The sequence below is a fragment of the Ceratotherium simum genome, chromosome 15 (genome assembly GCF_057802395.1).
Source record: "Ceratotherium simum simum isolate JZ-2026a chromosome 15, ASM5780239v1, whole genome shotgun sequence".
Lineage (NCBI taxonomy): Eukaryota > Metazoa > Chordata > Mammalia > Perissodactyla > Rhinocerotidae > Ceratotherium > Ceratotherium simum.
In genome coordinates, this window is record NC_141914.1 from 44,867,135 (window position 1) to 44,894,792 (window position 27,658).

The window sequence follows — 27,658 nt, forward strand, 5'->3', positions numbered from 1 at the left end:
TATTTTCATGGCAATACAGTCAATAAGAATTTTTCCTCCTTGTTAACAAGATACAACTGGAAACATTGGTTATGCAATGAAGTTCTTGTCTGGAATATCATATTTGAGAATGATGCTCATTTAGTTAGATATGACTAGACATATTTAAGAAACTAAGGTTGACTTTATGGAGCCAATGCTTAAAAGCCTTCTTGGGAAAACTGGCCTGGTAACTGGGGTCTAGTGTTCCCAGCCTTCCAAGTGAGTAAGGAAGATTACTTCCTGGCAGGCCCAGGAAACTTAGCATATTTTGGAAACGTATATTTTGTTATAAAATATATGTTTATTATATGTTTAAGTATAAAAGAAATTTATATATTTATATAAATATAAATGTAAATATACCCGTATTATACGTATTATAGGTGAAATTTGATGGTGAATTCTTGGCTTGCGTTGCTCGCCTTGAGAGGCTTTTAAAAATCCAAGAGATTCTCTATGAAAACCTTCAGCAAGCTTCAAAAGGCCTATGTGGTAAATTACCATTCTTGCTGCACCTATGTAAATAATCAAGCCAATCTAATTAGACCAATCTTATTTTGTGATCAAGAATAATCTTTCTTTGAGATTATTTTTGATCAAAAGGGGATGACTCTAGGCAGAAGTATTGTGCTTCAATGGAAAACTACGTTTTCTATAGCATACCCTTCAAGTTTTCAGAACCTAGATCTTTTCATTGTCTTAGAGCTATTTTGTACCTCTTCATAAATGTGAGTAACTGATGGATGTGCAAATTCTGTCTTGTCTGGTAGAGATTACTTGACTCATCTCCACCTCATCTCGTTGAAAAGACATTTGGACTTGATTCCATTGCCCTCTCAAATTGTCAGTCATTACCACATTTTCAGTTCTTTCATTTTCCATCAATATCTGGCTACAATTCTCCAAACTGACTTTTCCAATTTTCCCCTCTCCCATCCGTCTGACTCAGCATCACAGAGAACTAAAACCTGATAACCCAAGTCCCTGTCAGAACACTATGTGGCCTTCCAGCTGAACCTTTCCCCTGTAATCTGAAGAAGTCCTGCTATTTGAAACCAGACAACTTGATATAAACCTCAAAGGACTCACCATCCCAGCAGACCATGTGAGGGCTGGATTTTTCCCTGGACGGCCACTGTCTGAGCTACTAAAGAATCCTGAGAAAGTGTTGGGTCATGTCTGCCCTGATATGAGAGGAAACCATGACTATGGACAATATCACCACGGGCATTGACACCCTAACTCAAGGGCTTCAAAAAACTCAACTAGCACTGCTAGTTAACTAAAAGATTTTCCTCCTCTGACCTCCTGGAATCTACCAGGCTAGTTTCCCTCTGGGTTCAACTCCTGGCTCTTTATTTATTTATTTATTTTAAAAATTTTTTTTGTTTATTGCAGTAACATTGGTTTATAACATTGTATAAATTTCAGGTGTACATCATTATGCTTCTCTTTCTGCATAGATTACATCACGTTCACCACCCAAATACTAATTACAACCTATCCCACACACATGTGCTGAATTATCCCTTTCGCCCTCCTCCCTCCCCCCTTCCCCTCTGGTAACCACCAATCTAATCTCTGTCTCTATGTGTTTGTTTATTGTTGTTGTTATCTATTACTTAATGAAGGAAATCATATGGTATCTGACCTTCTCACTCTGACTTATTTCGCTTTGCATAATACCCTCAATGTCCATCCATGTTGTCACAAATGGCTGGATTTCATCGTTTCTTATGGCTGAGTAGTATTCCATTGTGTATATATAACACAGCTTCTTTATCCATTCGTCTCTTGATGGGCACTTAGGTTGCTTCCAAGTCTTGGCTATTGTGAATAATGCTGCAATGAACACAGGGGTGCATGTATCTTTACACATTGGTGTTTTCAAGTTCTTTGGATAAATACCCAGCAGTGGAATAGCTGGATCATATGGTAGTTCTATCCTTGATTTTTTGAGGAATTTCCATACTGTTTTCCATAGTGGCTGCACCAGTTTGCACTCTCACTAGCAGTGTATGAGAGTTCCCTTCTCTCCACATCCTCTCCAACACATGTTGTTTCCTGTCTTGTTAATTATAGCCATTCTGATGGGCATGAGGTGATATCTCATTGTAGTTTTGATTTGCATTTCCCTGATAGTTAATGATTTTGAACATCTTTTCATGTGCCTGTTGGCCATCTGTATATCTTCTCTGGAGAAAGTCTGTTCAGGTCTTTTGCCCATTTTTTGATTGGGTTGTTAGTTTTTTGTTGTTGAGATGCATCAGTTCTTTGTATATTTTGGAGATTAAGCCCTTATCAGATGTATAGTTTGCAAATATCTTCTCCCAATTGTTAGATTGTCTTTTTGTTTTGTTGATGGTTTCCTTTGCTGTGCAGAAGCTTTTTAGTTTGATGTAGTCCCATTTGTTTATTTTTTCTATTGTTTTTCTTGCCCGGTCAGACATGGTGCTTGAAAATATGTTGCTAAGACCGATGTCGAAGAGAGTACTGCCTATGTTTTCTTCTAGAAGTTTCATAGTTTCAGGTCTTACATTCAAGTCTTTAATCCATTTGGAGTTAATTTTTCTGTATGGTGTAAGGTAAGGGTCTACTTTCATTTTTTTGCATGTGGCTGTCCAGTTTTCCAGACACCATTTGTTGAAGAGACTTTCTTTTCTCCATTGTATATTCTTGGCTCCTTTGTCAAAGATTAGCTGTCCATAGATGTGTGGGTTTATTTCTGGGCTTTCGATTCTATTCCATTGATCTGTGTGCCTGTTTTTGTGCCAGTACCATGCTGTTTTGGTTACTATAGCTTAGTAGTATATTTTGAAATCAGGGAGTGTGATACCTCCAGCTTTGTTCTTTTTTCTCAGGATTCCTTTAATTATTTGGGGTCTTTTGTTGTTCCAAATAAATTTTAGGATTCTTTGTTCTATTTCTGTGAAAAATGTTGTTGGAACTTTGATAGGGATTGCATTGAATCTATAGATTGCTTTAGGAATATGGACATCTTAACTATGTTAATTCTTCCAATCCAAGAGCATGGAATATCTTTCCATTTCTTTGTGTCTTCTTCAATTTCTTTCAGAAATGTTTTATAGTTTTCGGTGTACAGATCTTTCACCTCTTTGGTTAAGTTTATTCCTAGGTATTTTATTCTTTTTGTTGCAATTGTAAATGGGATGGTATTCTTAATTTCTCTTTCTGCTACTTCGTTGTTAGTGTATAGAAATGCAACTGACTTTTGGATGTTGATTTTGTATCCCGCAACTTTACCATAATCATTACGAAAACTTCTAAAAGTTTTCTGGTGGATTCTTTAGGGTTTTCTATATATAAAATCATGTCATCTGCAAATAGTGACAGTTTCACTTCTTCCTTTCCAATTTGGATCCCTTTTATTTCTTTCTCTTGCCTGATTGCTCTGGCTAGGACTTCCAGTACTATGTTAAATAGGAGTGGTGACAGTGGGCATCCTTGTCTGGTTCCTGTTCTTAGAGGGATAGCTTTCAGTTTTTCACCATTGAGGATGATATTAGCTGTGAGTTTCTCATATATGGTCTTTATTATGTTGCGGTACTTTCCTTCTATACCCATTTTATTCAGAGTTTTTATCATAAATGAATGCTGTATCTTGTCAAATGCTTTCTCTGCATCTATTGAGATGATCATGTGATTTTTATTAATTCTTCATTTTATTAATGTGGTGTATCACGTTGATTGATTTGCAAATGTTAAACCATCCCTGCATACCTGGAATAAATCCCACTTGATCATGGTGTATAATCTTTTTAACATATTGTTGTATGCGATTTGCTAGTATTTTATTGAGGATTTTTGCTTCGATGTTCATCAGTGATATTGGCCTGTAGTTTTCTTTTTTTGTGTTGTCCTTGTCTGCTTTTGGTATCAGGGTAATGTCGGCTTCATAGAATGAGTTAGGGAGCTTCCCCCACCCCTCAATTTTTTGGAAGAGTTTGAGAAGGATAAGTATTAAGTCTTCTTTGAATGTTTGGTAGAATTCACCAGGGAAGCCGTCTGGTCCTGAACTTTTATTTTTGGGGAGGTTTTTGATTACTGTTTCAATCTCCTCACTGCTGATTGGTCTATTCTAATTCTCTACTTCTTCTTGATCCAGTTTTGGAAGGTTGTATGATTCTAAGAATTTATCCATTTCTTCCAGATTGTCAAATTTGTTGGCATATAGCTTTTCATAGTATTCTCTTATAATCTTTTGTATTTCTGAGGTGTCTGTTGTAATTTCTCCTCTTTCATTTCTGATTTTACTTATTTGTGCCTTCTCTCTTTTTTTCTTGGTTCGTCTAGCTAAAGGTTTGTCAATTTTGTTGATCTTTTCAAAGAACCAGCTCTTGGTTTTATTAATTTTTTCTATTGTTTTTTTGGTCTCTATTTCGTTTATTTCTGCTCTGATTTTTATTATTTCCCTTCTTCTACTGAGTTTGGGCTTTGTTTGTTCTTCTTTTTCCAGTTCCTTTAGGTGCCTTGTTAGATTGTTTATTTGAGATTTTTCTGGTTTGTTGAGATAGGCCTGTATTGCTACAAACTTTCCTCTTAGAACCGCTTTTGCTGTATCCCATAAATTCTGGCATGTCGTATTTTCATTTTCATTTGTCTCCAGGTATTTTTTGATTTCTTCTTTGATTTCTTTGTTGACCCAGTCGTTGTTCAGTAGCATTTTGTTTAATCTCCACGTATTTGTGGCTTTTCTGATTTTCTTCCTATAGTTGATTTCTAGTTTCATACCGTTGTGGTCAGAAAAGATGCTTAGTATTATTTCAATCTTCTTAAATTTATGGAGACTTGTTTTGTGGCCTAATATGTGATCAATCCTGGAGAATGTTCCATGTGCATTTGAAAAGAACATGTATTCTTTGGTTTTTGGATGGAATGCTCTGTATATATCTACTAGGTCCATCTGTTCCAGTGTATCATTTAAGGCCAGTGTTTCCTTATTGATCTTCTGTTTGGATGATCTATCCTTTGGTGTACGTGGAGTGTTCAAGTCCCCTACTATTATTGTGTTACTGTCTATTTCTCTTTTTATGTCTGTTAATAATTGCTTTATATATTTAGGTGCATCTACATTGGGTGCGTAGATATTTACAAGTGTTATATCCTCTTGTTGGATTGTTCCCTTGATCATTATGTAATGCCCTTCTTTGTCTCTTTTTACAGTTTTTGTTTTAAAGTCTATTTTGTCTGATATGAGTACTGCTACCCCAGCTTTCCTTTCATTGCCATTTGCATGGAGTATCTTTTTCCATCCCTTCACTTTCAGTTTGTGAGTGTCTTTAGGTCTTAAATGTGTCTCTTGTATGCAGCATATATATGGGTCTTGTTGTTTTATCCAATCAGCCACCCTATGCCTTTTAATTGGAGCATTTAGTCCATTGACGTTTAAAGTAGCTATTGATAAGTATGTACTGCCATTTTTTAACTTTTTTTTTTCTCAGTGTTTTAGTAGTCCTTCTCTGTTCCTCTCTTCTTCTATACAGAACTGATGGTCTCTTTAGTTTGACCTCTGTCTGAAAGTTCTACTCTTTAACTCCCCTCCTCCCTCCTTTTATGTTTTTGATATCATATCTAACCTCTTTTTTGTGCATTTGTATCCATTACCTTCTTCTCATGGAAATAGATAATTTTTCCTACTTGTGGTCTTCTCTTTTCCCCTTAAATCAGTCCCTTTAACATTTCTTGTAGCACTGGTTTCTTGGTGACAAACTCCTTTAATTTTTGCTTGTCTGGGAAATTTTTGATCACTCCTTCCATTTTGAATGATAACCTTGCTGGGTAGAGTATTCTTGGCTGTAAGTTTTTAACTTTTAGCACTTTAAATATATCATGCCATTCTCTTCTCGCCTGTAAGGTTTCTGCTGTGAAGTCAGCTGATAGCCTTATGGGGTTTCCTTTTTATGTGACTTGACTTTCTCTTGAGGCTTTTAGGATTCTCTCTTTATCTTTAATTCTGGACATTTTGATTATGATGTGTCTTGGTGTGGGCCTCTTTGGGTTTATCTTGTTTGGGTCTCTCTGTTCTTCCTGTACCTGGATGTCTGTTTCCTTCCTTAGGTTAGGGAAGTTTTCATCTATTATTTCTTGAAATAGATTCTCTGCCCCTTCGTCTCGTTCTTCTCCTTCCGGGACACCTATAACACGGATGTTAGTGAGCTTGATGTTGTCCCAGAGGTCCCTTAGACTATCTTCACTCTTTTTAATTCTTTTTTCTTTTACCTGTTCAGCTTGGGTAATTTCCTCTAGTCTTTCTTCCAGCTCACAGATCCGTTCTTCTGTATCCTCTACTCTGCTTTTGAGTCCCTCTAGTGAATTTCTCATTTCCAGTATTGTATTCTTCATTTCTGATTGGTTCTTTTTTATATCTTCCATTTCTTTGTTGACATTCTCCCTGAGTTCATCTATTCTTCTCCCCACATCAGTGAGCATCCTTAACACTCTTAGTTTGAACTCTCTGTCAGGTAGGTTGCTCATTTCTGTTTCACTTAGTTCCTTTTCTGGGGTTTTGTCCTGTTCCCTTACTTGGAATGTATTCCTTTGCCTCCTCATTTTGCCTCTTTCCCTGTGCTTGTGACTACGTATTAGGTAGATCAGCTACGTCTCCTGCTCTTGGATAGGTGACCTCATGTAAGTGATGCCTTAGGAGGCTTCCAGTTTGCTTCCCTCAGTTCTCAATGTTCCATGGGTGACCCCTATGTGGGCTACGTGTGTCCTTCTGTTGTGGCCTGTTTGCTCTCCCTGTAGGCGCCCAGGGAGGCAGAGTTATGCTCCTGGCCAGCTGTTGTAATGCTCAGCTGCTTCTAGTTGTTGTAGGCCCTTCATTCTATTTATTAGGTGTGGGGAGCCCCAGCACAGTTGGCTGCAAGTTCTAATACCACATTTGTGTTGCAGTATTTCTTTTAAGTGAGTATGCCCCCAGCGTGGCAGGATGTTAGGTTCAGGGCCTTACAATTGCTATAAGCCTCCAGCCTTTAGGTCTCTTGTCAATTCTCTGAGGATTGCAGCTGGGTGGGTCTGGCCTCAGGCTCGGGAGCACGAAATTGTTTCAGGCTTTGGAAGGTGGGGCAAACCCCCTATGTGGGTCTTTGAGAAGCACAAGTCTTCTGCAGCTGACAAGCCCTGCCACCCAGAGGTCCAAATACACAGTCAACACAGTCCTGCCCCGTGTGCGCGCCCCGACCTCACGAAGCGGACCCAGTCTCTCCACGGCGGGAACCCCATACACTCCGCCACCACCCCACACTCTCCACCCGCTCCTTGTGCATGCCCTGCCCCACTGAAGTGGGCTCAGTTGCCAGGCTGCAGAGAATCCAGTCACCAATCTTTGCAGGCCCACAAGTTGCCTGAGGGCTTGTTGTTGGGTGGGGCCAGTCTCTAGGGTGGGCTGCCTGCCCTGGCTCAGCTGGATTAAATCGGTGCTCTAGCGGGTGGGGCAGACCCTGGGCTAGCAGGCCTCAGGGAGAACTCCAATGGAGTCTGTGTCAGCACGCCCACACTAGGCCACAACAATGGCCATTGCCAATGTCCCAGTCCCTGGAGATGTCTCACCTCTCACCGAGATGCACTCAGGGCCTATTAGGTGAGTCTCTTGTCACCAAAGCACTGTGCACCTTTCTGGTGATTTTAGGGTGCTTTCTGAAACGGGTGAGTTTGCGCGTGGGCCCTTTAAGAGCCAGTTTTAGTTTCTTTGTGAACCGGGTTTTCTGGGGGTACTCCCCAGTGTTTTAGTAGCAGGCACAGTCAGATATTCTGCCACTCGTCTCGATTGTGCTGGGTCCACAAAATGCCCACGGCGGGGGCGCTCTCGGCTCAGGGCCCCGCGCCTCCAGGGAGGGCTGAGTATCTGTGAGCTGCTCCCGGCGGCCGTGATGTGCTGCGGCTTGTGAAGGCGGCGTTTTTCTCTCCAGAAGGGAGTTTCTGCCTCTTCCACCTCAGTTAGGATTGTCCGTTGTTGCAGGAGTTCCTCTTATCCAGTTTTCAGTTCTGTCTCAGGGGTAATTTTTCCACGAGTAGTTGTAAATTGGCTGTGTCCGCGGGAGGAGGTGAGTTCAGAGTCTGCCTACGCCGCCATCTTGACTTCTCCTGGCTCTTTACTTTAGTACAACTTTTTATATAAATATTTCTGTCTTTCATTTTAGACAGCTCTCTTTTAAGAGACAACATCCATAAGAGTCCTCAAGAGACTATTTCTTAGACCTTACTTCACCTCACTCAGGAGGTTTATAATCGCCTGTGAATTGTTCAGCCACAAATGATATTCATTTTGATATTTGTTTACAATGAGGATGGTCATTAATAAATAGGTGAATACAAAAATTTTGACTTGGGGAAAGGAACAGATTAAGGCTACATCCTAAATGTAGATGTATACTGCCATCCAAATATCAGTGTAAGACTACATTGTGGGTGTTAGGGATATGTATTCCTCTGATGAGAGATCGTATTTTTTCCCGCTGAAACCATTAGATCACCTAAACTATAAGCACTCATACATACAGACAAATGCTCAATAAATGTCAAATGACAACTATATGTCAAGCATTGTGCTAGGTGCTAGTAGAAATCAGATGGAGAAGTTTAAATTCTAATTGGTGAAGATAGACAATAGATGAGTGATCAAAAAATAAATAAAAGTTACAGTTGATGATGATTTTTATGGAGATAAAGCAAGGTGATGTGATGAAGAGCAAGAATAATAGTTAGGATAGTCATGGAAGGCTTCCTAGGGAGGTGACACAGGCTGACACTGAAAGGTTGCTACTGAGCCAGCCATGCAGACAAGCGGGAGAAGAGCATTTCCACCTTTGTCTGATGTTGGCCGACAAGCTGGAGTAAACAATGCTTTCTGTTTGTTCAGTAAAAACTTTGTCTGATGTGGCTAGTAAGCTACTTTCAAGAATGCATTTACCTTCCCACCAGTTTTGTCTACTGATCAAGAGTCAGTTGTATTTTTTCCCCAAATTTGTTTATAGTGGTTGTGTTATTTCATTTATACAAACTGATGAAATATGATTTTGAAAAGAGAGTCATTTCTATGAAAATTAACTTCAGTGGTATGGAAAAAATTTTCAAAAGGCAACTTGCTATATTTTTGCTAATAAATTAGGTGTGGGCAAGACAACCATCAGAGTTGGAGAAAAATAAAAATATGGAAGGATTTTGGACTTAGATTGCTTTACAAGTGTCTTTATGTTTTCTCACCAATTAAAGAAATTGAAACTGGAAATATTTGACAGTGTAGTATATAAAGACAGATGATGCAGAACTATAAAAAGTGGACCCACAGCCAAAAAAAAAAAAGTAATCTTGGCCCTTTATCAAATGAATGATAGAGAAGTGCACATTTATTAAACAAAATGTTTAAGCTCTCTACATATCATATTATTTATGTTTTGTCACTTTATTTTTCTTTTAACTGACCAATCCACTGACCTCATTAGATAAAATAAAAAAAAAAACTGCAGTATTATTTTTCTCACAAAAAATGAAATAATTCTATTTATATTGTTTTGCAACCTTTTTTCCTGTTTGCCATACTATAAACACCTCTCTGTGTCAATAAATATATTTCTATCACACAATTTTAGATGCTATAGTATTTCATTATGTGAATAGATCATAATTTTTTTTTAGGTATTTATAATGATCAGATATTTAAAGAGTTCTAACTTGTCACTACAATGATCATTCTTATATACACATATTTGCACACATATTTAATAACTTTCCTAGTGTAAATTCCCAGGAGGTGAATTTCTGGCTCAAAGGCAGGTACATTTTAAAGACCATTGATTTGAATGATCAAATTATCCTGCAGAAAGGTAGACTGTCACATGTTTCTGAAATTCCTTGAGTATTTCTGAGGCAATTTGATAATCAGACAATAGGGTCTGCTGTTAAAGGTTCTGTGCACATATAGGGATACTGAATTCAGGACACTCAAAGGACAGAATGAATAAAACACAGCAATAAAACATAAAACAATAAAACATGGCATAGAAACAAATATATACCCAACAAAGTCACCATCATCTGGTGAAAAGCTTGCTTTTGCTAGTTAAAGTCTTTATTTTGAGTGACAAATAAAATGTAATGGAATCTGAACCATTTTTGTCACAGGGGTCCTCCCACTCTCTTCTCTGAAAGTACTTACTGGCTACCCGCACCTTTCAATTTAGAGGCTACCCGTGGGTGAATAGGCACAACCTTTCTTGAAGGAGCAGTCTCCTTTGTCAGCATGCCTGGTTCTCTTTCCGATGATGTCTGTATAAAATTTACTTGCTTTCCTTTAATCTACCATGTGGTCACTTTAAATGGCATCCTTTGAAGTGTCTCTTTGAGATAGCCCTAGAGGAAAATAATTGCATTAGTTACAAACACCTACACGCAGCACAACCCCAGAATGACACACCAGTCAGATTTCACACCTTTTCCTCACATAGCTGTCTCTGGATGTCTTTCCAGCTGGTAATTAGGTTTCCAGGGTTTTCTTTCTCATTAATGGCCCTGGTACTGTCAAAACTCCCATTGAGAGTGAGATTTATTTAAGGTAGAAATTAAATTCCAATACAGAGAGAAGAGCCAGGAATTCCCCCCACATCATCCAGTGATAACAGTATCTCTCACCACTCTGTGCCCTGAAACGATTTAATAAGGGCCTCTTTCTTGTTCCAACTCAACTAATGACTTCCAGATTTAAAATTCTCTATGTCAGTTATAATTAATTTTTTCTTTACTTACTTTGTAGCTTTGGATATAGGTGCTGGGTCATCTTCTGAAGCCGAATCTCTTAAGCATCGTGGAGAAGAAAGACCTTGACACTTTTGAGACAGCTCTCTTCTTTCTAGTGTGGGGACGCAGACCCAGAAATGGAGCCTTGAGCATAACGTGATACAGGCCAGTGGAGAGGTGGGCATGAAGTTCTGTGCAAACACAGAGAAGGAAGTGACCTAATTCTTTCTTGGAGTATCGGAGCTGACTCTACAGAGGAGATGACCCTTAACTGGAGCATTGAAGGATGGGTAAGATTTAGCTAGGCAGAGAAGATGGGCAGAAAGAGCATTACAGGTGGAGGAGGACGGGGTGAACTTGAGGAAGTGCAGTAGGAAGGACCAGAAGGTGGAGTTGTTGAAGGAGACAAAGTAGGTGGCTGTTTGCGAAATGACCTAAGGGAACCAGACAGGATTCTCTCTTCTAATCTTTTGCCATTACTGCCTCTACTGTGTCTTCTGATACCTTCATTAAATAGCCATCTTAAAAATGACAGAGTCTTTCTTGTTTAAGAATCTATTAAGAGGAGAACAATACTGGGACAAATGAAGAATAGTGGAATTTCCTGCAGGGACCCAAATACTGTTCTAGGTGCTTTACATGTACCATCCCATTTAGTCCTCCCAAGAACCCCATGGGGCTCATTTTGCTTACCGCCTTTGGTTTTTGGATAAGGAAACAGAAGCTTACTTGGTGAGCAGTTGTCGAAGGCAAGTTGTCTAAGGGTGGAACCTTCAAATGTCTTGGCGAAGGCGTCCACAGGGAGGAGAGCATCTTGCTGGGTGGGGCACTGTGAGGCCCAGGGGCCTTGAGTACACATCTGATGGCAGTGCTGGGGTGGTGCTCAGCAGAGTGGATGCCTGGAAGTGGAATATGGGGGTAAAGAGAGGAGAGGTGGAAGGAAACCAAAAGAACTTGTCACAAATTTCCCAAGTGCGTTTACTCATCTATCTCATTCATTTCATAAACATTTATTGAACATCTACTATAAGGCAGGTGATGGGCCAGGCATTGGGGTGACAAGGACATGCTGAGGCAGGATTGTGACTCTTGTGGAGCTAACAGTCTTGTGAAAAATGGGAACATAGATGCATTCCAATTCACTGTAAAAATGCTGAAACGGAGGTTCACCTAATGTGTTGAGGTGACAACTCTGCTTGAAAGAGTCAGGGGAATAATAATGAGGTAGATCTTCAAGGTTTATCAGGAGACTTTCTGGGGAAGGCAAGTGGGGAAAGGTATTTGAGGCATAAGCAGGGTGAGGACAACGGTATGAATTTGGGAAGGGGAACAATGTGTATGCAGAGTGGTGCATTCAGTGTGACGGGATGAGGGTGCAGAAGTGCGGTAGGAAATAAATCTGGGGGTCAAGGCTGGGGCCAGCTTGTGAAGGGCATTAGGAGTCATTCTGAGGAGTGAATTTACTCCTGTATGGTTTTTAAGGAGGGCAATATGATAGTAAGCCTAGTGGCGATTTGGAGGGCAGAGTTGAGGAAGGAAGGGATTGAAGGCAAAGAAATAAATTAGGAGGATGTTACAATTGCCATGGAAGAAATGATGAAGATCAGTAGCAATTAGAAAAGAGAAAAGGGTGTGGAATTCCTTAATATTTCTTTATATTTTTAAAAATTATAAAGCAATTCATGCTCACTGTAGAAAATTCAAACAAATACACGCATACAAAATAAAAAGAGGAAGTTCACCCCTCCCATAAAAATAACCCCAGCAAACTGGTATGAATCCTTTCCAGACAGTGGTATGCTCTTCCTACACACACACACACACGCGTGCGCACACACACACACACTCATCCGTACACACACATGGATAGACTCACTTTTTGTGTGAGTCAACCATTGATCCTGTCCTCTCGGAGCTCACTGGTGTCCACTAGGCTCCCAGCCATATGAATTTGAGGATCAGATCAGGGATTTGGGTGTCATCAGTATTCAGATTAAAGTGTAGAGAGTAAATGTGATAAACAGGGGGAGTTCATATTGTGGGAGGGGAAGATGGCCAAAGATAGAACCCTGAGAAATATCAAATTTAAGGGCTGGGCAAGGAGAAAAAAGACCACAGGGAGTGAGAGGGACTGGCGCGTCGGAAGACCATTAGGAAAAAAGAAAAAGAAAAAGAGTTTTAAAAGGGAGGAGGATGTGCTCATTAGTGTTAAATACTGCTGCGTGGTCAAGTCGGTTAAGGACTAGAGAATATTCATTGGATTTAACAACATTTTCTCAACTCTGTCTTTTCCCGTGGCAACTGCCTTAGTTCCAGCCTTCATCATCCATGGCCTGGGTGACTACTGTAGCCTCTTGGCTGGGTTGCCAGACTCTAATTGATTCTCCATGTTGCTGCCAGAATCACCTTTTCTAGAATGGAACCATGTCCAGTCCTCTTCTAAAAACTCCACAGTGGCCCCCAGGTGCCACAATATGTGGTCCAACATCTTCGAATGGCATGGCCAACCTAAGTCCTCATCCTCTCCACTACTTTAACAAACTTTAAACTTCCACAGTGTTGAATGGTTTAAATTCTCTGAAAACATTGTGAGCTTTCACTCCTCTGTCTTTGCAATGTTATTTCTGCCAGGAATGCCCTTCCTCTTTTATCTGCCTCGCAAACTCCTGTTCCCCCTTCACAACCCAACTCAGACATCACCTCCTCTGGAAAGCCATATTCCAGACTGCCCTTCCCATCCAGTTTATTACTTCCTTCTTTTTGCATATTTCACACAGCATTATGATTTTTGTTATATTTCTGTCTACCTTGCTAAATTGTAAATTCTTTGAAGGCAGGAAATGTGTCATATTCATGTCTGTGTCTTCAGCTTGGCAGAATACTCAAGAAATGTATTGAAATTGATTAATTGTTCTCAAACTATTAAGCGGTATCCTTAAAACAATCTTCTCAGAGGAGTAGTTACCACTTGTTTTTATTATTTTTTGATTTTTCAGATTTTATGATTTTTCAGATGAGGAAATTGAGATGGAAAGGGATTTATAACATACAAAATAAAAACGAGAGGTAGTTAAAGATAATCTAGCTGAGCGCTCTCATTTTGCAAATGAGTAAACTCAAGATCAGAGAGGCTGGGAGACTTGTCCCTGATGAGTCGGGAAGCCAGAGACCTAGCTACGGGTCAGAATCCAGGTCCTCTGTTGTCAGTTGGGTGCTTTCCAGGCAGCCACTTGCCTGAACTTTTGTGTTGGAGCTGGTCTGGTGACCCGGCTACCAAGTATACTCCTTTTCTTCTGGAAACCCAGGCTGACAGGATTGATAAATTATTAGTTGACTCTGATACGGATGACAGATGAGTCCTTTAAGCTCATTTTTCTAGATATGGAGGAGCTGTGGCCTGTTGAGAAATGAATCCCCTTTACCTGTCAAAGTCTAGTCAGAAAAAGAGAGCCGAGGTAGGTATTTTAAAAAGACGGGATTAAATACAGGGAATCTGTTATATAGGTATCGGAAGTTGGAAAGAGCAAAAGGGGATGATGGAGTAATCCCTAGATTGGGGACTTCGGGAAGAAGCTATGAGTCCTGAGAGCAGAGGAATAAAAGAGAACTGGTGGTGTTACCAGAACCTGGAGCTTACAGAGGGGCCCACGCACTGGTCTTTGAACTCTCAGGCGATTGGGAGTTCCCCACCCCCACTCCAATGAGGGGGTGCTGTGTAGCTGGTGCTCAGATCTCTGAGGTGTCCCCAGCTGGCATTTGGATTTCTGAGGAGGGACGTGGCCCAGAAGGTGTCTGGTATGCTGAGGAGGAATGTGGCCAGTGGGCAAGGGATACTAGTGTGGCTGGTCCTGAGGGTGCTGATAGATGCCGGAGGCTGGAGCTGTACCTGCTCACTGTTGTTGAAGGGACCCGGGCCACACTGGAAGAGGGAAGAGGGTACCTTCCCCTCCCCTCATCTCACTTTCTAATTTTCTGTCAGTGCAGAATCCAGGTGGAACCTGGGATCTGTGGTTTGCAGAGTCCCAGCCTCATCGTCACAGAGCAGAGTATAGAAGGGTGGGATAGGGGCTGCGATTATGGGTGAATAGCTTGCATATATCCTCCCACCCCCCCTCGTGGGACATACAGCTACCTTTGAAATCTTGACTCTTCACTGCTACTCACTCTGCGAAAGAAATAAGTTTTCTTACCTAAGCCTCCTCAACTATCAAAAAGGATAATCAAAGATAATAAATTTAACCAGTTTCCACTGCAAGTGAAGAGTTTGGCTTTCTAAAAATTGGTGAATGAAAGACACCTTCTGTTGCCCACTGGCCATCTTTACTTATGAGTCTGTGCAGTAGATTATCTAATACCATCCTTATCATCTCTCTGTCCACAGGTCTTACAAGAAGAACTTCTCAGCCTCTCAGGAGAGGTATTTTATTATTTTTTTTTATTTTTATTATTTTTTTAAGATTTTATTTATTTTATTTTTCCCCCCAAAGCCCCAGTGGATAGTTGTGTGTCATAGCTGCACATCCTTCTAGTTGCTGTATGTGGGACTCGGCCTCAGGATGAACGGAGAAGTGGTGCCTCGATGCGCACCCGGGATCCGAACCCGGGCCACCAGCATCGCAGCGCGTGCACTTAACCACCAAGCCACAGGGCCGGCCCAGGAGAGGTATTTTAAAAGGCAACTCCACAATGAAGAAGGACTAACTATTCTTTTAATCAGCACTAGGACATGAGTTCCTGAAAAGTGTGTGTGTATTCTCATTTGTTATTTTCACTTTTTTTTTAGTTTTTCACTTTACATTTTTAACAGCTTTAATGAGGTATAATAGGCACACAGTGTTTTTTTAGTCTGTTGGGGCTGCTATAACAAAAATACCATATACTAGGTGGATAACAAACAGCAAAGATTTTATTTCTCACAGTTCTGGAGGCTGGAAGTCTAAGATCAAGGCTCCAGCAGATTTGCTGTCTGGTGAATGGCCATCTTCTTGCTGTGTCCTCACGTGGCAGAAGGGGGCCAGGGAGCTCTCTGGGGTTTCTTTTACGAAGACACTAATCCCACTAGCTCCGCCCTCATGACCTAATCACCTCCCAAAGGCCCCACCTCCTCATACCATCACACTGGGGATTAGGTTTCAACAGGTGAATTTTTAGGAGGACACAGACATTCAGTCTATAGCACAGTACATTGTGCATATTTATGCACACAACTTGACATGTGTAAGACTGTGAAAACATCACCACAGTCAAGAGATTGTGAACATATCCATCACTCCTGCAAGATGCCTTGGGTCCCTTTGTAGTTCCCCCTCCTGCACCTATTCCCTGTCTCCAGGCAACCCCTGATCTGCTTTCTGTCACTACATAGTCACATGTTAAGTTTTATAAACAAGGAAAAAAAAAATCCAATGAGTCAGGGAAAGCTAATTGTTTACCCAAACATCAATTCCCACCCTTTTCCTTTTAAGTGAATCCTAATTTACATCATGGAGGGCAAGGAAACTCTAGAAGATTTTTTCCCAGCCTTCCTTGCAGCTAGGTATTGCCATGTAACTGAGTTATAGCCAATGAGGTGTGAGCGGAAGTGTTATAAGAGACTTCTGGGAAGACTAGGGGGGGTCTAACTTGAGTGGGAAAAAGGCCTTTTTGCCTTTTCTCCAGGAATGCATTTGTAATGGCTGGAGCTCTACCAGCCGTCTTGGACTATGAGGTGGCCTTGAAAATGGAAGTCATTTACTGAGTTAGTGGAGCAGAGACATGAACCTGCATTTCTGATGTCACTATGATGTTTTCATATCAAACCTGCACTGTCTACATCTGGTCTTCTTTTATGTGAGAGTGTCATAAACTTCTAGTTTTCTTAAGCATCTTATTTTGCTTTTGTTTTTGTATGCAGTTGACCCTATCCTAACAGAAACATTCATACTTCTATTTTTGCTTTCTCAGAACAGTCACAACAATACCTCCTGCTTTTATTTCCATTTGAATTATATACCTGATGTAGATCTTCTTTTAAACATTCATATTTCACTTAGCTTTGACAGGGAATGGGTCACTTGGCTGGGGTCAAGCCAATCTCCTCAAAAACATTAGCAAGCAAGTTGTTAGAGCAACTTGATTCCCCAGGCTCTGACACATCCACTCCTCTGACAGAATAGACTGTTATACATGTCAGTACCTTTTTACCTTAAGGGAATTTCATAAGGCATGGTGCCTTCAACACTTTTAAGGGGGGCTGGGGAGAATCCTTCTGACACCGTTTCTCATTGTAGGAAAAGAAAGAATGTAGAAACTACAAACCTAGGTGGTGAAAGAAAAGTGTCCTTAGGGCTAAAGATGATCTCCCAGAGACACTATTCCTTTCTCAACATGGACGCAGGATATTTCCCTCACTGCCCTGGCTTAGTGTACAATGTCCATTATCTTAATACGTGTGAGAGATAGAGCCCTCATTGTTGCGCTAGGATCCATGGACTACTGTGGCGGTCTTGGCACGCCTTTTTACAGACTGGGTTCTAGACACATCCTCCTCACTTGCTGCTAACAAGCTTTCTCTTGTAAGGCAATGTGGTTTGTGCCATAAAATATAAACTTAATTAAGCTCTGTCAGATGATGTGTTCTCTGTGAAAAAGGGAAAATGGAGGAACTATAATAAAGAGGAATTGGCCTAGGCAAACATTTGTGCTGTTTTTCACTGGCATTTCTGGAAATTAAGCTATTAAGTCAGGAGAACAGGTCAGGCTGGTTTGATATTTATTTTTCATTCCTTGATGGCAAAATAAAAGGTTTAACTTATAATGACATAAAATCAACACCTACTGTGTTCCATTTGTTAATTCTGGCATTCTATCAAAAACATCTCTCAGTTTTGTCTAATGTGATTTTTTTCCTTCATAAAAGCCTTAAGCATATTAGTCATGATGCCATTATATTCTAGATGCTTTAAAAAGATTTCTATAATTCCTCTCATCTCCTGCCTAGTACGTTTTAGTGAGAAAACAAAGCTAGGTACATTAGAGAGTTTTATGGCTTGTAAAAACATCTTGGCATGTTTTCCCAGATTTTGGTGGTTTCTTTCCAATTCTCAGTATTTTAAGAATATTGTAAGCAGTTTACTAAAGGCATGAAAATATGGACACTGGGACATATTTAACTCAGAGCTTCTTATTTATTTTAGCCTAAACCTTACAGGGGCTTATTTCAAAACAATGTTTCCCAAAGTCTTTGTTATTTTCCAGTGGGGCACATTTTTTTTCTTTGCCACTTAAAAAATTTTTATGTATTGGATTTGTCTTGTTCTCATAACATTTCTACCCTAGAGGATATTTCAACTTGCTTTTCTTTCATTAATTTTATGCAAAAGTTGCTTTATTTCCTTTACTCACATCATATAACTGGCTTTAGAAGAGTACAGACTATTGGTTCATTGATTTGGATACTGTAGTGAATTTTGGGCACAGCTGTGTAGCAGTCCATCTTCTGCTAGATCGAATGCTTTTAGAAGGGACATGTGTTTATCTCCCTTAGTAGAGGTTTCCTCTACTGCATCCAGCAAATGCTCCATATATGTTTGTTGACTTGATTTGAAAATAACGGAACCAGAAAACAGAACTTGACTCTTGCTCACCAAGGCTGTGTTTAGATGAAACTAGTTTGCCCTAATGATTTAAAAATTTGGCTAAATATTTATTTTCCTTTTAAGCCAGGCATGCTATGGATACGTACACATAATCCTATGAGTTGATTTGACTCTCTACTCTTGAGTTTTTCATGTGAAGAGGTTAAAACCCAGTGAAAGAAGCCCCTTTTCAATAATTTGGTTACCCACTCAGTACTCTACAAATGTCTCCACCTCTTGATTGTGATTCCTTGAGACCAGAGAAGGTCATATTTTCCTTGTAGCCCTGAGGCATCAAACGGTAAAACTGATCAATAAATATTTATTGAAGAATAAGTGATTGGCATATATGAATTTAACAAATGGATAATATAATCTTGAACAAGTATGAAACTGACTACCAAATTTATTTTTGGCTTTTAAAAAAAAGCATTCTTTTTACTTATTATCTCTGAATTTCATACATCACCTTTCCTCAGATCTTTATGTACTTTTTCAGTGTAAGGAGGAATTGAATTCCACAAAGCAAATACTAAGGAGAAGGGAGCCAATGGAAAAAGAAGCAACCTTCTAACAACAGGTGATAGGCAAACATACGGTTTGCTCTGTGTTTTTTCTATGATGAATGTTTCAAACTGACTCAGACTATTGATATCCCAGAAGAGACTTCTCCAAAAGCCTTGGAAATAGAGGATGCTGGCTGGCCAGAGGCTGTGTGGAGCTTGGCCCCTACCTGAGGTGGAGAGTCAGGAGGGTAGCTATTTTCAGCTCTAAATACACCCAGAGTGAGACACCTAAAAGTTAGGGAAAGATGACCCTCTGTCTCTATTCCTATCAGAATGACTGGTGTAACTATACATGTTGGTTAGAAGGCACTTGTCATACAGTTTAGAGGTGGAATTTTTGAGGTAAAGGTATTAAATAGATGAGTGAATTGAAGATAATTTGAAATAAATACTCAGTTATGAAATATATGAAAACAGAAATTCACCATTTGTCTGTAATATCTACTTCCCCCCAATTTTTATTTACAATTCAAATCTCTGTTAAAAGCACCTGAGGATGAAGTTGTTTTCCAAATAACTGATGGCACTCAATAAGACATGACATTTATGGGTTTCGACTACTTGAACGCCTTTTGGAAAGCAAAGGTGTCCTGTTGCTGTTCAGTTTATTGAGAAACGAGCAGTTGCAGTACTTTGCCGTTTTCACCTCCATGGACTCCCAGAAACCTCTGGACTGACCTGGCCACCTGTAGGCACCTGGTATATACTGTTTACAAAGCTGAGTCCAAGAACTTCTCCTCTCCCTGTGTGCACGCCTCTTTCCAATGTGACTTGGATGCTCCTCCCACTGAGAGGTGAAGTCTCTTCCCTGCCCCTTGAGTCTGGGCTGCCCTTGGGACTCACTCTGACCAGCAGAATGTGGGGAACATCTTGTTGTGGCAGTTCCAAAGATAGACCTTGAAGCTTCAGTTCTCACTCTCTTGGAATGCTGCCCTGCAGTTGCCATAAGGTGAAACGTGGTCTAACCAACAAGAAGATGAGAGATTGTGTAAAGCAGAGATAGACCCACCCAGCTGAGTCCCCCAGACCAACGTGCCAGTGGCCAGCACCAGCCACCAGGCACATGAGTGAGGCTGTCTTAGACCACCCAGCGCCACTCAGCTGCCAGATGGCTGCAGCTGCAGGACTGGCCTCAGGCAAAACCAACAGAAGAGCTGCCCAACTGAGCCCATGCCAAGTTACTACTCCACAGAAGCATGAGCAAGTGAAATCATTGTTATTTTAAGCCATAAACTTTCAGGGTGATTTGTGACATGGCAATAGACAACTCTTACAGCACCCCAGGAAAAGGACCTTTTCCCTGCATTTCAGTGATTCATCGTGTCTCTTCAGGTTGCTTCCTATCAACTCCTCTGACCCTGCTTGCCTTGCCTCTGGTTACCCGCCTTTGACTCACACTTGGTCTGTGCCTCTCTGTCTCTGCCCTCTTTAGACTCACGGCTCGATTTGGAATGTCTGTTTTGATTCACGACTCCAGCCTCACTCTGGGGTGCTGGGCCTTTGGACATCCTTTGGCCCCATACTTTTTAGCCTAAAGCCCAGACCAGCTGCGCTTGTGGTTACCAGGCACCTGGCTAGATGTGGTGTTCAGGGACCCTGCTTGGTGAGGACAGGAGTTCAGAGGCAATGGTTTATTGAGTAAAGGCTGGCTTACAGAGTCATGGGGCCTGAGGGAGACCCGTCCTTGGGTTTACTGCAGCCTGTTTGTACCCAGACATACTCTCATGCTCATAGTTTTAGTGATGGTTTAGAGGCAAATCTGATCATATTTCCAACCCCCTCTAAGCTTCTCCATTGCTTTTAAGATAAGGTCAAACCCTTTTTTCATGGTTCACAAAGCTCTGCATGTTTTGTTTTATGCTCAACTCCATTATCTCATCTCTCACCATTAATAGTCCCAGCCCTGTATTCCATGCGTCTGTCAGACTGAACTTATTTCATACTCTTGAATGTGCTTTGTTAACTAGTCCTGATGTTTAAGCCACCCAGTTTATGGGACTTTGTTATGGCAGCCCTAGCAAATTAATGCAGCCTACTATTTGCCATGCAATGTTCAGATGCTTAGAATACATCATTCGGCAAAATAAAAATCCCCACTCTTGAAGAACTTACATTCTAGTGGAGCGTGATGGATCATGAACCATAAATATAGGTTAGAATGTAGTATATGCTATGGAAAAAAGAAAAAATATAGAGGAGTGAAGGCAATCAGAAGTGTGGGGGAGTGCCGCAGTCTAAGTCTCATAGAGGAAGTGACATTTGAGCAAAGACTTGAAGGGGATGAAGGCATTATCCAAGGGCGATCTGGGGGAACAGTGTTCCGGGCAGGGGGAAGAGCTAAAGCCATGTCCCTGAGGCAGTGTGTGCCTGGTGTGGTGGAGGAGAACTAAAGAAGTCAGCACGAGGGGAGTCAGAGGTAATGGTCCTGGGGTGGGGTGGGGTGGGGTGGGGGGGGTGGGCTGGGTGGGGCAGGATGGTTTGGGTGGGTCCAGATTGTTTGGGGTCCTTAAGCTCCTGAAGGCACTTTGGCTTTTCCTCTGACTGAAAGCAGAAGCTGATATGGGTTTTAGTTGAAGGAGTGATGTGATCTAATTTATGTTTTAAAAGGATCACTCTGGCTGCTGTGTATTAGGACTACAATGGAAGCAAGGAGAACCATTATGCAATAATCCACGTGAGAAGTGGGTCTCCTTTGGGCGAGGACGGGGTAGTGAACTAGGTAAGAAGTGGTCAATTCTGTACAGGTTTTGAAGGCAGAGCCATAGGGTTTGCTGACAGATTGGATATGGGCGTGTATGAGACAGGGAGGAGTCAAGGATGACTCCAAAGTTTGTGGCTTACTGAGCAAATGAAAGGATGGTGTCATCTATTATTTCTTATCTTCTCTTATTTTGCTGAGGATGTTAAGAAATTTTTGGTGGGCTTGATTCCTTCTCTGTTTCAACCTTTCTTTCTTCCAGTTTGCTTTAGAATGGATATCTTCTTTCCATTTTATATGATTTCCTGCAATGTCCAGTAATCCTTGACTGTTCACATTTAAGAGTAGAGCACAGAAAACCTATTTGGAAGTTCTGTGTGCACAGGGGAGGTGGGCAATGCTTGTTGACTGTGATCTTCACTGTAGGGTGACCTTGTCATGCCATTAGGGAACTCCCAGTGATATACTGCCTTTATCTTTTCAGTTGTCAAGATTTTTTGGAAAAGAACCTTTCAGTCACAGAGAGTGTAAGATTGTGTTTAGGATGCTAAGTGGTTCAAGAGAGCTGGGACTCTCAACATTCAAGGTGAGACTTGTTTCCAGTAAGATGTCTTTGCCTTCAGCAGTGACATGGGTCTTTAGTCTAGAAACTTGTTTTACCCTCTCCAAAGGAAAAAGCTTTAGCATCTTGCCAGGTAGGTGCCAGGCTGAGCAGAGTAGAGGAGGGGATCAAATCTCCTCTTGGCAGCGTTTCAATCAACGCACTTCTTTTAACGCCATCTTCACTCCTGCTTCCTGAGGTCCAGATAGCATGGATTCAAGAGCCTTTGAGAGGTCCAGCAGCATTAAAGGTGTTGCTTTTGGTTTTTTCCCTCTGCTGGTTGAGAGTCAGTTTTCTCCATTCAGCTAAGTCGTTTTCCATTTGTCAATCTGCTTTCCAAATTCCAAAATTTCTTGTTGGTGTTTTCTTTCCCATTCTTTTTGCCCTTGTAGGCTTACATGTTTGTGTCTTTTATTTAAAAAATTCTCTCTTACTTCCATTTTAGGGAATTTTGCCATCTTTAACCAGAAGTCCTCTTCTTCTCTTGATGAACCACCGCACATCCTTCAGTCCTGAGCTTAGCTGTCTCTTCTCTCAGGAAGTCTCTGAGTTTAAGTTAGGTACTCCATTACTGTTTCCGCAGTTTTCTGTATTTCCTATCACAGTTCTTTTCAGCATTGGAATTGCCCAATTACCGTCCATCTTCCTCAACAGACTATAGTCTCTGTAAGGGCAGGGAACATGTCTGTCTTATTCAACATTATATCCCTGGAACCTGACATAGTGTCTAGTACCTAACAGGGATTCAAAAATATCTGTTGACTCATCAGTTAAATAATCTTGAACAACATTCACAGCTCTCTGAACTCTGACCACACTTCTTGTTGAGGGACCCTGCTGCTATTTGCTATTTTCTTTGACAGCGTACACCACACCCCCAGGAGTGTCTACCTCACAGACCTATCACGGGACACTTTGAACTTAACACAAGAAGCACATTTCCAAAAAACCTGCTGGGAAGAAAATAACACTTTGGTAGAGAGCCTTCCCGTAGCTGTATGACAAATCTCCAACGTGCACTTCTTTTCCATCTCTTCACCCACAGGATTCTTCATCTCAAACACTCTTTGAACAGCCATCAAAACCCCTAAATCTTCTTCTCAGTGTGCTATATATAGATTAATAAATCACCTATCTCCAGCACACCAGGTTTTCAAACCTTGGCATCTCAGCTTATCAATTTGGATCTTCTGACAAAATGCACCACAACTGTGGTTTCATTTTGTGCCACAAAAAATGCTTTTGCTAGGAAAACATTTTAGTTAAAACCGCTCCAGGCATCTGGGAACTCACAGCCTGGAGGCCTGTAGATCAAAGGGAGAATTATGTACTTGAAAAACTTAGCTTTCTTAATTAATAATAAATTCCTCAAATTAAGAGAAGATTTTGACGTGATAAAAAAAGTATTATTGTTTCACAACAGTTATTTCTCCTTTTTTCTAGAACTATCCTAGAATTTCTTTGAAAGGAATATTTCCCAAGTTTTCTCCTATTTTCACTCTGTAACCATACAATTATTTGGCCAGGGAGAAAGAACTACATGTGCAGCACAGACATAGTAAAATGAGGCACTAGGAACCACGCTGATACAGGAAGTGGAAAGCTGTGATAGTCACACACAGGAAATAATAGTCCTCCCTTCTTTGACCCCAGCTCCATCCTACTACCTGCCCCTCTAGGTTAGGTCAGCCTATACTGTTCTTCCATCCCACCAGGTACTTTTTTTTTTTTTTTATTGTGGTAACATTTGTTTATAACATTATATAAATTTCAGGTTACGTCATTATACTTCTATTTCTGTATAGATTACGTCATGTTCACCACCCAAAGACTAATTACAATCCATCATGACCAGGTACTTCTTTGTAGCACTCACAGCACACGTCATCACTGTCCAATGCCTGTCTTCGCTGCTAGCTGTGACCTTGACAAGGGTAAGCATTATGTCGATCTTGTCCGCTGCTGTTCTCCAGTGGCTAGAACAATTTTTAGCACCTAGGAGGCATTCAAAAACTTTTTCTTTATATGTAAGGATGAATGAATTATGACACAGTAGGGAGATGTGGTAAGTTGTTTACAAAAATTGCTGCAACAATTCCTCACATCTCTTTGCAATGTGACTTTGCTGCTCTTTGCATCAAGAGGTGGAGTCTGTCTCTTCCACACCTCGAATTTGGGCTGGCCTTATGACTGACTTTGACCGGTAGTGGCAGAAGTAACATTGTGCGACTTTCAAGGCTAGGCTTAAAGAGGACCGCAGCTTCTGTTGTCACCGTCTTGGAACCAATCCACCATTGAGGAAGCCCAGTTAGTCTGCTGGCTCAGTGGAGAACTGAGGTGCCAAGTCAAAAGCCCCACCAACTGCCACACACAAGAATGAAGCCTTCCAGAAAGAGCCAGGCCCAGCCAACCAGCCACCTGATTACAAATACATGAGTGAGCCCAGACAACACCAGGAGGAGCAGAGTTGAGCCATCCCAACTGAGACCTTCCCAAATTGTTGACCAAAAAATGTGAGCAAATAAATGGTCATTGTTTTAAGCCATTAAATGTTGGAGGTGATTCATTGGGCAGCAATGATTGATACAGGAGGATTTTTTTAAGGTTTTCCTCAACTTATTCCTTGAATAAGTTCTCCTTATTCAAACCAGAGAATCTGTAAAATCTACCCCTCCCCCAACCTCCATGGCTTCATTGTTGACTCTAAGGTACAAGCCCTTCCTGGGTAAGTGAAAGCAGCTGTAGGTAATTTATAAAGAGCAAATCAAATTAAATTCCAGAATAACACAGATCTGTTACATAGAGTGATAAAAATGTAGTTGATGAAGAATCCATTTTTAAAGAAAATCACTATTTTTATGAATTCACCCTGAATGTAGAAGTGATTCATGCTAATCATGGAAAATTTGGGAAAATCAGATAATTATAGAGAAAGGATAGAATTACTCAAAAATTCCAAAATGTGAATACTACTGCTACTAATAATGCATTACTACTACTACTACTACCACCATGTTAGTGGTGAATGTTTTCCAGATCTTCCAAACTGCCGTAGTGACCTTTCCATTCAGGAACATGGGACTGACTTTTTATTTATTCCAATCTTCTTGTGCTTGTCTCAACAAGATTTTACGGATGTCTACATGTTAGACTGGCATATGTTGTCTTAAGCTTATGCTCACTAGCTTTTAAACAGATTCTTGTATTTATTAAAATGGATTTTTTAAAAAGTTGAACATTATGGTTGGTGTATCAGTTACCTATTGCAATAATAATGCTGGTTAACAGACAAGCACAAAATGTAGTGGCTTAAAATAATAAGAACTTATTTTGCTTGAGAGTTTGTGGGCCAGCTGCGGCATTTGTCTTGACTTGGCTGAATTTACTCATGGGTCTATGGCCAGTTGTGGGTTGGTTAGGTGGCTCTCATATGTGCAGGGGTCAGCTGGTGACAGCTGTTCTGGAAGGCCTCTGTTGGTATGACTAGGCTGACTTCACTTGGCTCCATGAATTTCATCTTTCACCAGCATAGCTTGGGCATGTACTTTACGGTCAAGGCAGACACTTGCCAACTCGTCGCAAACAAGAGGAGGCATGACAAGTAGGGACATGCAAGCACTTTTTCAAGGCTCTGATTATGGGAAGTTTGCTAGTGACACATTGGCTAAAGCAAGTCACATAGCCAAAACCAGAGTCAATTCAGGAAGGCACTACCAAATGGCATAAAGACAAGGAGTTTCACTGGTATAAAAGAAAGGAATTTATTTTGTACATTTGTCTATTAAATAATTATTTTACAGTTATTTCCAAGAGACATTTTAGTAAATTCTCATGTTATCCTTTTTTGGATACTTATAACTTTCTGTTTCAGGTGTGAATGTATTGCCAAGAACTTCCAGATTAGATAGTTGGGTGCTTTGTGTTGTTCTGATTTTAACAAGAAAGCTCTAGTGTTTAGATGTTAAGGATGTAGATGGGTATTGGAGATAAATATTCTTTATCAAGTTAAAAAAGGATCTTTCTATAACAGTTTACTAGGAATTTGTGTCCACATGGTATTGTGGGTATTATTGAATGCCTCTTAAAAGCATTTACTTGGGTCATGATGGAGGAGGTCATCAAGAGGATGTGACTGCTGGTTGACCAGAGAGCTGGACCCAGGCAATTGGAGGTTCCTCATCCCCTCCCTGTCCTTGGAATGTGCATTCCACTTACCTTGCCCCCAAGAATATGCCCAAAGGACACAGTCTTGAGATAGTAATGTGCTGTTGAGACCATCTGGATTGTATGCATGCCTGACCCCAGTTAAGGCCTCTATACAAACTTTTAAGGTTCTGGAGGGCAGGTGCAGAGATCTACTGGTCTTGTGTCTGCCCAAGACAAACCTTGAAAGTAAAATCCCTTGCTTATTAAAATTGCCACCTACCAATCTGGAGTGGTCTGCCTCTTTCTTCGGCCTGTCGTTGCTTTCTGTGTATGGGTCCAGTTTGCAAACCAACAATTGGCAAGCCAATCAGGAGACTGAAGAAACGGGCCTTGGGAAAAAGGCATCCGAAGGAAAAATCCCGAGTTGGCCATCGAGCTCTATGTTGGGAGGGGTGGCCCGTATGTTAGATGATTGTGGACCGCCTCATGAGTACTGGGACACCCCCAAAATGCCCACTGGTTTAATGAGCTTGTTTGAGAACTGCTCATAGTGCACTGTGGCAAAGAAGAGTAATGAATGGCTGCTGCAGTGGGCTGGCCTCTACCGTGGGCAGTTCAGCTGACTATTGATGCCCAACTAGAGGCTGAAGTTCAGATTAGAAAGTTGGAAGAAGAGCTGAGGTTAGAGAAGGACGAGTGGTTGTCCACTGCTCTGCTAGCTTCGAGGCTGGCAGACAAGGTGGGAGAGCAGGATAATAAATTGGAGACCTTAGCATGCTATTGTGCAAAGATAGGAGGGCACGAGCTGCTGCAGATTAAGGTCCGACTGCTTATGACAAAGCCTGATTGGGACACCAACAGGTGGAATCCTTGGGAAAGTGAGGAGAGTAAAGAGGAGGATGTTGTGGTGATTGACAGTGAAACAGAGAAAGTGCCCCATGCAGTCTGACCCCTAATATGAAGGAAAACAAAAGCACAGCAACAACAAACCCAGCCAGCGGGGCAGCTCCCAATTCAGGAAACATTCATGATGAGAGAATATATGCCCACTGGGCTTGTTGATATAGCTGCCAAGTTCTAGCAAAAGGCCAGGGAAAATATCCAGGCATGGTTGATGTGGCTATGGGATATGGGGGTGTTGGCATTTCTCTGACTGGGCAGGAGACAGAGAAAATGAAGAACATTGCCACACAGCCTGCGCTCTCGCAGCACCTGCATGGCACTCTGGGAAGGGATAGGTGGTGGTGGAGGGGTGGGG

At 41.1% G+C, this 27,658-nt stretch overlaps 1 long non-coding RNA gene across 1 annotated transcript; it reads left to right on the top strand.

Annotated features, from left to right (window-relative positions):
- The first annotated feature begins 7,084 nt into the window (after window positions 1-7,084).
- LOC147915197 (uncharacterized) lies at window positions 7,085-23,676 on the top strand. The gene is made up of 4 exons (XR_015554498.1): window positions 7,085-7,621; window positions 10,790-11,063; window positions 15,155-15,190; window positions 18,889-23,676. It is a non-coding gene; the product is annotated as an uncharacterized LOC147915197 (long non-coding RNA).
- Window positions 23,677-27,658: the final 3,982 nt, after the last annotated feature.